Raw genomic sequence first — 10688 nt, forward strand, 5'->3', positions numbered from 1 at the left:
TCCACACACTGGAAAATAATCTCACTCTTCTTAACTTCTTATAATTGATTTTTACCTTTCTCATCGTGCCCTTTACTTACAATTTGTTTTGTAATTATTTAAATATATTTTCTGTGTACATAAGTCATAATGTTGAACACCTTTAAGGACTGTGCCTTTATTTGTTTTATGCACTTAAAAATTTGTTGAATGAATAAATCAATGTTTAATTTTACATTTGGGATATAAGTGTGTAGGTTTAAAACATTACTCTGAGAGTAGAATGATTGATATACATGATAAGTAGAAAATTATGAACACAAAGACTAGTTGGGAGGTTTCTGAGACACTCTGGCAAAAGGTCCTGAACAAATATATTTTAAAAGTATGAATCTCATTATACCACCCATATTTTACTGTTCAGTTGCTTTAAAAGAAATACTGTTGTCATAAATTGTCTCATAAATTTAAAGGACTGATATCATTATGCTTGGAAAGTTGACTCTAGTAAATTACATAAGTTCTGGTTATCATTCTAAAGTACATTTAAGTTCTAAGAAAATATCGTATTTTCTCCTGTTATATATCTTAGCAACCAAATGAGAACTGCAGTAATCATCACCCCTGTCTCAAACTCTATAACTCTGTGACATCTGACTCATCTTTTTTTCATTGCACAGCAGGTCAGAAAACTGGAAGGCTGGGTTGATGACAGTTGTATCACAACCATTAAGACGAAATAAGACACACTATTCATCGAAAGAATAGCAACAACAAAAAGAAAATTGTTGGGTTTCAAAATGCTCAATCCTGATAGCCCAAGTCACACAGTAGTCTCCTCTTGAAGACTACTATTTTTTTGTAGTCTTCTCTTGAAATTTCATTGTACAATAAGTAGAAAAAGCCAAGCAGATGGCCCCAGGATTGTCAGGAAATTATTCTGTGTTTCATGAGAGTGGTGATTCTAGGTTGTATACATTATGTATTCACCTTTCTCAGAAAGATTCCATGTGCATAAAACACTCCTATTCTAATACTGAAGGAAGCTGGCTCTATTGGACTAGAGATATCCAATTTATAATGTTATACAAAAAATGTTGATGCTAATAAAAGCTGAATGAGTTCACAAATAAAGCAGTAAACTAGAATCATATATTTGCATGGAAATAACTCCTACCATGCAGAGCTAGATTTAGCATTTCTCAATTAACAATTTTGTAATTATTCTATATTATACAGAAGTTATTTCTAAAAATTTATGTCAATTACCTATACTTACTCTTTGTCTACCATTTCACCGGAAACTGGTAAAGTACAGAAGAATTATGATCAGAACAGCATGGTTTTTCTTTCTTTTTCTAATTTCTTCCACACACAAAAAAAACAGAACAACTCTGGTATTCTGGTTTCAAAGATAGTGTCTGGCTTCCATTAACAGTGACATTAGAACAGCGTTATTATCATGTACATCATTTTGGAATCTTTTTTTACCTTTGTCCTAATCCTCATGTTTATTGCCTTAATTCTGCTCCAACTACGACCCCCACCAACAGAGATTCTGCCTTTTGAAACATTTCTGAATTTCTCCTATCAGATGTAGCTGTTTATATTCTGCTTCCTTACATCAGGTTGAAACTCTTTTTAATAGTTGTACAAAGCTGAATAATGGTTTCTCAAATGTATCAGGACCTAATCCCTGGAACCTGTAAATCTTATTTGATAAGAAAAAAAGATCTTTGTAGATGAGATTAAAGATCTTGACACGGAGAAATTATCCTGCATTACTTGTGTAAACATTTGCCATGGCAAGTGTCTTATAAGAGAAAAGAAGAGATTCAACACTATCCACAAATGGAGGCAGAGATCAAACATAATTCAGTCACAAACCAAAGAATGACAGCAGCCATCAGAAGCTAGAAGAGGCACAAAATGGATTCTCTTGTAAAGCCTTCCTAGAAACCATGGGCTCTGCTGACATCTAATTTCATACTTCTGGCCTCCAGAACTTTAAATAATAAATTTCTGTTGTTTTAGTCAATCAGGTGCGGCAATTTGTTACACCAGTCACAGGAAACTAATACAATATTCTAACAAATCCCTGCTAAACTGCTAGTGACCAAATATAACTTAATATTTTATCCATGAAAGAAATGTATTAAAATAATCCCTAGAGAAAAAAATTAACTTAATTTGATGTATTTATTATTATTAGGAGTTTGGCTGTGTTACTCAATAATGTAGAAGTGTTTCTAAGTCAGAAGAATGTTTAGTTTGAAGCAGGTGAGTATCACTTAAATATCTTCACAGAATCAAACCTGGTGAAAGTTTTAATCATGGAATAGCTAGTTATGCATCCCAGGAGTATCTCCATTGCTTTGAACAGTTTATTTTTAATCTGTTTCTTCTTCTTCCCAAACTTAGTGCAACTAGAAAACTAAGCTAAAAGACTGCAATTGATACAAAACCTTGAAAAGTTTAACATGGTAGTCACAGCCAGCAATATTTAAATATTCAGCTATCAGCTACATCTATCATGACACTTATCTTTTTACGCTTTTAATTTTTATTCTCATAAAAAAAGTTAAGGAACTTCTCCTTTATTTATTAGCCATCTTTGCTCGTGAAGGTCCAGTTTAAGTTGAAAGACAATATTTCTTTTGGGTTGTTTAAATGATCTTATAGAAATTCCTTATATATTCTTAAAATAGACACTTTCTTCATGACAGGTATTGCAAATAACCTCACTGGTTAGCTATTCACACTCTTAGTAGCTAATCAAAGTCTTTCGATAAACACAGTTCTTATATCTAATGTGAAACAATTTACCAAGGTTTTCCTTTACAGTCAGTATTTTTCTGTTATGTTTAGGAAAACTGCCTACCAAAAGATCATAAAAACAGTGTCCCATATTATTTTCTGGAAACAGTTTTTACATTTTAGAACTACACTCTAAAACTGCAATCTGCCTGGCATTTACATGGGAAATGGGGTAATGTTGCTGCTCACATGGCCGTCCAGTTGTGTTAATGTATTTGATTGAATAGAATGCATCAATATTCTGCAATGCCAACTTTTCAAAAATCAAGAAGACAGTCTGCACTCTCAGTTATGCTCCATTTTTACATGTTTATATGTATATATTCCATCTACATTATGCTGTCTTAATTATTGTAGCTTTCAATAAATTACGATATATAGTAATATATGTCCTCCAATTTTATCATTTTCCTTAAAAAGTACTTATATACTTGGCCCTTCGAATTTCCTCTAATTTAGAGCTAGCTTGCCAATTCACACACAGATGTACAATTTGGAGATTTTAAATAAAATAAATTTAATCTACAGATCAATTCAAGGAAAACCGAAAATCTGACCTGTGGATATATCACCTCTTTGCATTTATTAACATTAGGCATACTTCTAAGTACTTTATATTTCCAATGCATTTGTAAATCATAAAATTTTGATAATTGTATTATCTATTTGATTATACAACTGGTTTTATGTAATGACTCTGGTTTTAGGTAATGACTCTCAGATACACAACTGGTTTTATGTAATGACTCTGAAAAATAACAGCTTCATTTACATATTCTAATAATTTATATATTCTTTTTATTTGCAATTTATACAATCATACTTATTGTAAATAATTAGTTTTATTTGTTCCTTTTTAATTGTTATACCATTTTTTCCTGCCTCATCATACTACCTAAAATATTCAATGTAAATAGTGAAAATGGGAATTCTCTTATTTCATGTAGCATATGACAGGAAGCTTTCAAACTTCTATAAACAAGTGTAATGTTTAGAAGCCTGTTTTTTATGAATAAGTTATGTTTTTTATAGTACTTTCTGTCACATTGACTTCTATTTCTAGTTTGGTAATTGTCTATAAAAATAGACACTGATTTCATCAAATGATTTTTACAACACTATTGAGTTGATTTAATAACTTTACTCTTGTTATGCTAATGTGATAAAACACCTTGATTAATTTTCAAATGTTCAATTAATATTCTATTCCTGAGAAAATACAAATTTGTGGCATCACAGTTTTCATTTTATAAATTTTTATGTTTGATGTGTTAATATTTTGTGTAGAGATTTGCATCTGTGGTCATTAATGAAATTGGCTTGTAATTTCCTGAATGGTAATATCACCATAAAGTTAATTCAAAAGTTATACTTGTCTTATAAAATTTTCCGCCTTTTTAGTGTAGCATTGTCTTCATTTGTTTTTTAATTGCTTTGTAGATATATTACTGAAACCACATTTATCTCATATTTTCTCCCTGTGAATAATTCTTTGATAGATATAAACTGTTCACATTATGTCCCTCTCCTTGTTTCACTTTTGATGGTAAATTATATTTTCAAAGAAATTTGCCTACTTCAAATAAATCTTAATGTTGAAAATGCTTTCACCGTAACAAGATAAAATGGACAATTTTTCATTCAACTTATTTTTGTAGTTTTGAAAATAAATTTCTGTTCCAAACTGTAATAAATTCTTTAACATTGCATACTGAATATTTAAATAATATTTTTACATTTGTTTTAAGTGGAACTCATGTTTGTATCAATGATTTGGACTATGTTTTTGCTGTTGGCCATGATTTTGTCACTGTATTCTTTCAAAACACATAGCAGCTTGTCTATTCTTTACCTATTTTCATCTCTGAGGGCTCATTAATAAATTTTCAGTATTTAGTTTTTTAATAAATACATAAGCATTCTGCATTCTGATTTTATATACACATGACTATATCCCTCTCATGCTTCCCAAATGATAGTATGATTATACAGATATCTTTAGTGACAGGTTTCAACTCTCCAAGACATCTGTAAAAGTTGTTTAATTATCTCTAATGTATAATCATTGAGAGAAAAACATCTGATGCCATTGATATTTGTGTTTCTAAATTTAGAAAAAAACTTTTATTTAAAAAGTGCTATTATATTTTGTTTCATTTTATTTATTTTCTTTATCTGTATTGTTTGGGGATTTGAATAACATATGATTCTTATAATTGATTTCTGCATGGAAAATGGCAAAACTAATGCTGCCTAGGTTTTTCTCTTCCCTATGGCATTTCTTCCTATTATATTATCTCCAATACAGTTACATTCATGTTTAATACATTTATTCAGAGATATAAGAAATACTGAGGTTAGACGGAGAACAACTTTAAAAAGTATGATAAAATATCCTGAGCTATTTCTAATAGTACGAAATGCCCAGAACTCTGACATAGAGACATGCATAAAAGATTCAAATAAGTTATCCTTTAACTATTCTTCCTATCACGACTAGTTTTTCATCACTCAAGACCTGCACAGTGTATGTGAAACTTGTGTTTCATTATGAGTGGTAGGAAATGGGGGATTTTAAGAATGGACTTGGAGTAAAATATAATGTCATTTTCTAGGAGAATGAGCACACAGTGTTACTAACTTCTCTGGAAGTGAATTTTCTTTCCTGTAGTCTGAAGAAACTCACATTATCCTCTTAATTTCTATCATATCATTAGGAAAAAATACATACTGGCTTTTTATTATTACTTTTACATTATAATTGGTGGTATTATTATCATCAGCAGCATAACTGTTTTGAAATATATGCCTACTGTTATATGACCACATATGAAGACTTGATTAGTAAATAGTTATCAATCCCAGATGTTGCTATGAACTACTATGGTTGCTTATATTGGTGCCTACGTAAATCATAGTTTTTGAAAGAAAAGTCAGTTAACGTAAAGTTTTGCATCTTTAAAATATTTACTTTTTTATTGCACACTGGTTATTTAAACAAATATTACTGAGTTCTTTCATGATGTAAAAACCATGCGTATCCTTCTTGACTTTTGTTGTTCTTCCACTAAGATTGTTTGGAAACCACATTTTAACTTCAAAAACTTTTATGCTGTTTCCAGAAGTGCCTTTCAATACTAGGAAAACATCTCTCCTAGACTCTCCTATGTAATTATTTAATGGAGTAAAACGTACTTTTTTACCTTTCCACAAACCTTCTGTTTATGGAAAGCTGCTCAACTCATGCTTCCAGATTCAAGATTTTCCTCTGATTTACAAAGTTGTTTTCACCCCTATCAGTTGCACTATTCACATAATCACATTGACCTAATTCAGGAGTATTGCTTTAATATTCCATCTGGTCTCTCCACTTCTAATGTCCATTTACCTAAACTGCTTTTCACAATGCTACCCTCATACTTTTCTATAGTAATCCTAGATCATTACTCCCTGTATTTTGCAGAGCAAGCCATACCTATCCAGTGCTGAGAGTGCTGTAGATACCTTACATGTAGAGTTCCCAGGCTTGCTGCTAATACAAAAGTGTTATTACAATCCAGTAGATGAGCAAATGTAAACACAAAGTAGTCAGGTTGCTTACACAGCTCATCAGGTGCAAATCTAAGGTGAAATCATATTCTCACTTCAAAGGTGGCTCTGTTTTCCAGGTTATCAAGTTATCTGCCATGAAAGTCCAGTACATTACAAGTCCTGCATGAATTAGCTTCAACTCTTGTTTTTTCTTCTGACTTTAATTTCATTCATTGACTTTATATTTTCTGTAGTTTATTGAAACTTATGACAATCCTTAATCAAGACCTCAGAATTTCTTCCTCCATTACTCTATTATCATTACTTCATTTACCTTTTACTGTTCCTCTTCATCATCCCTAAATTTTGAAATCCTTCCCATTAGGATCATTTTTAATACTACATCCTCCAGGAAGGAATGTCTGTTTTCCTTCTGAGAAGTAATCAGTAATTCTTACTGTTCCTTAGTATATTGCTTCATAGTAACTTGTATTAGAATTATTTATAAACAAGTCCTTTCCCCCTACAACAAATTACACACTTCTCTTGAAATATAACTTATCTGTGCCTTTGTTTGGTAATTATCAGAGGAAATTACACAGAATGAAGGTTCAATAGGTTAAGTTTACTTGAAGTGCCTAAAGTAAAATACCACATTAGTGTTCATTGGAACTTAAAGGCAGGATATCCAGTGTCAAACTTCTTTTCTTATATTGCCCTCCCTCAAAAAAAATTGTTATCAAATTTTTATATGTTTAATGTAATTAACTTCAAAGACAATAAAATTAACAATAGTTATGAAATAAATATACTCTAAAATGTACTTTCTAGTTCAATTACTTAACATTGATACTTTTTTCTCTTGTATTACTTTCCAGAAGGGAGTCAGTGAATCCGTGATTATTTGGGAGCTGATTATAAGTTTGTAAATTATCCAGGCTATTGACTTCTTCTCCTGCCTTCTGCTAAATGACTTTTGCCCATTTTTTCCCTTCATTAGCACAGTGAAACTTAGAGAAATCTAAAAAACATGTAACTCAACTCATTCAATTTTGCTTTCTGTTATGGAATAAATAATAGGGGATAGATTTCAATTATTTATCAAAAATACTGCTTATAAATTACCTGGGAATTTTTAGTGTTCTATCTCTGTAATTAATACAGTTAATTGACAGTTAACTCTACATTTTATATTTAAGAATAAATCAACATTCTTTATTGCCTCTCCAGCAGGAATATTATTTATTTGGATATTGGTTATTTGCAAGATTAATCAACATGCATGGGCCAAAACTCTATAAATTATTGTAATATTCTTAACTAAGTAAAAACCAGAAATATGATAGCTGTAGGCAACCACAATATCCCTCCTTAGTTATGGGATTTTACCTTAACAACTGCAGCTACTGTCTTCCTAGCCACATCTCATAGTAAAACAAATATTACTATGGCAAAATCTCATTGTGAATACAAGTTTCATTAAGAATGTGGTATGAGTTATACCCTATGTATTCCAAAGAGTATGCAGTGAACCCTGTAAAGAATTACAAGGTTAACAATTCAGAATGAACATGGGAGGGGAAGAAAAAGGGACAATCCAAATGGTTGCCTAAGTAAACCTTTTAATATTCAACTTACACTATTTTCTATAATGTCATTCATAAAGCAAATAAAAATATTATTTTAAATTTATATATTTAAATTTTTTTATTTATGAATTAAATTTTTTTAAAATTAATAAAACATAACTTATTTAAGACAAATAAACAAAAGTATATGAGGCCTAGTATATGCAAGGAAACAACCTCAAAGAAGTACTGTCATTGGCACTAAGGATAGGTCATTAGCGTTAAAGAGAGAATGGAATGACGGGCATTTGTTCCATTTCTGGGATGTATGTGATTCTGTGGTTCTACTTTTTAAATAAATAAAAGTAGTTTCCCACAAAAAAGGCAACATTTCTGACCAGTGTTAGTATCAGACATGGTTAGTGATTTTACTGCAATGTAGGTGTTTAATCACTATGCAGAGACCTATACAAAATGTGAAGAAATGAGACATTTCTCAAAATACGTAAAAATGCAGCAAAAAGAGCCCATCAGCGTATACAATTAAATATGATTAAAAACACCTGTAAAAATTATGGTATCAATTAGACAGAAGAAAACAAAAACAGAGATTAAGGTAAGAAATAAATTTGGGGAAAAAATTAGAAGAATGTTTGTATACTGTACTTGAAAACTGTATTTTTGCCTGAACTGCTAACAATAAATTCGTGTTATAACAGGGACCTCCTCCTCCCTCTAGCAGGGTTGTCAATTAAGGAGCTCTTCCTCTTCTGCCAGAGAGAGGTCAATAGAGACATACTAATGAATCAGAGTTCTAAATGTATATGACTTAATAGAACCAATCAAAATTCTTAATCTAGAATTTAAACTGCTCATATTTTAAGGAAATATTTTATTTTATTTTATTTGTAAGTATTAAGATTCATGGAAGCCTGAACTCTTCAGTGTCTTTTTTGCTAGCAAATAGAAGAAGCCTACCCAGAAATCAAGAAGCTTAATTTTCAATGGCATGAGTCTAATCTTAGATAAAGAGTATTAGGCTCACCTTTGGACTTAACAGTCATATGAACCCATATATTTCCTTATCGATGAACTTGCTTTGAGGTAGTTTCCCATTAGGTAACCAAAATGCAGGTATATTTGCATGTCTGAAGAGGAATGGCAAAAGTATCTAAAGTTGGTATAATTGCTTAAAAATATTAATGGTTAAAAAATGCACGGTGGAAAATCTTGAAGAATAAATATTGTAATTTAGAAAATTACGTAGAAGGTGGCAAATATATTGAGTATAAGTACAGCAGATATATTCATGTTAAAATATGAAAACATAAAAAATAATATAAGACCCATCAATAATTGTACTATCTAAAACATTGTTGACATACATTAATATATATTTGTATATTTCCATTTATATAATCAACCACATTTCTCTTGGGAGATTTAAAAAGCCTTCAGGTTTACATCATTAAAAGTATGATTGTAATAAACATACTTTATATTCTTCTCTCTTAATTTCCTTAAAGTTGACTCCTAAAAGAGAAGTTGCTAATTGAGTGTAAATATTTATTCAATTTACAGTTTAATAGATGACAGTGATAAAGCATTATTACAGTGTTAATTTTTCCCAGGCGGCTCACATCTGTAATTCCACTACTTTCGAAGGCTGTGGTGGGCAGATCACTTTGAGGTCAGGAGTTTGAGGACAGCCTGTCCAACACAGTGAAATCCTGTCTCTACTAAAAATACAGAAATTAGCCAGGCATGGTGGTGAGTACCTATAATCCCAGCCACTTGGGAGGCTGAGGCAGCAGAATCACCTGAACTCAGGAGGCAGAGGTTGCATTGAGTTGAGATCACACCACTGCACTCCAGCCTGGATAAAAGAGAGAGAGATTCTGTCTCACCACCACCCACAACAATATTACTATAGAAGTTAAATATTTTGGTATATTTACTGGATATTTATTTCTTCCATCATCGAACCATTTTTTTCTCTTCTAGATTATATTTTTGCTTGTTTTGTAGATTGCATTTTTTTCTCTATTTGTGTGAATAATCCCTTAATGTATTAAAAATATTAACTTTTGGTCTATTTTATGAAAAGTAAATATTTTCTGCAAGATTTCCTTTGGCATTTAATTTTATTTACAATTATTTATATAGAGAATTTTCTTTTAACTTTTTATATTACAGTGTATGAGCAAAAAACCAGTGAAAAAATAAAAAAGACCAAGAAAAGTAAATTCTATGATGCTTAGAGAAGAGAAAGAAGAAAATGATTTGAAGCAACATCAAAATATCTTGGGGTATCAGGTAATGGAGAGATGATAAGATGATTAAAGAGGAAGGAAGCTGAGGCAGTGCATGACAGCCATGACTATACTGAAGTAAATATAACTTTTTTTAACTTGGAGAGATAAGTTAAAAAAAATCATTGTATTACTTTTGCAAGAGCAGATATTTTCCTTTCCTGTCACTTTTCCCTGTCATCGTTGAATTCTTATAATTTTATGTTGCCTCAGTATCCATTTTGAACACCAGTTTAACTTTCTTATACTAGAAGAAAGGCTCAGTCACGCTGACACAGTTTCCAATTCTATACCACACCTAAGTGGTTCAAGCCAGTGGCCAGAGATAACTCAGATGCATCTCTTCTGCCTCGCCTAGAAGACTGGGCTCTCCATTCTGGCCTCTTTCTTTAGAGGAAGGATTGAGGCATTTGTCCAGAAACTTAAAGTGACCCACATTCTAATCTCTCATATATACTGCTAGTTGCAGCTTGACCCTTAA

This window comes from Saimiri boliviensis, chromosome 1 (genome assembly GCF_048565385.1).
Source record: "Saimiri boliviensis isolate mSaiBol1 chromosome 1, mSaiBol1.pri, whole genome shotgun sequence".
Classification (NCBI taxonomy): Eukaryota; Metazoa; Chordata; class Mammalia; order Primates; family Cebidae; genus Saimiri; species Saimiri boliviensis.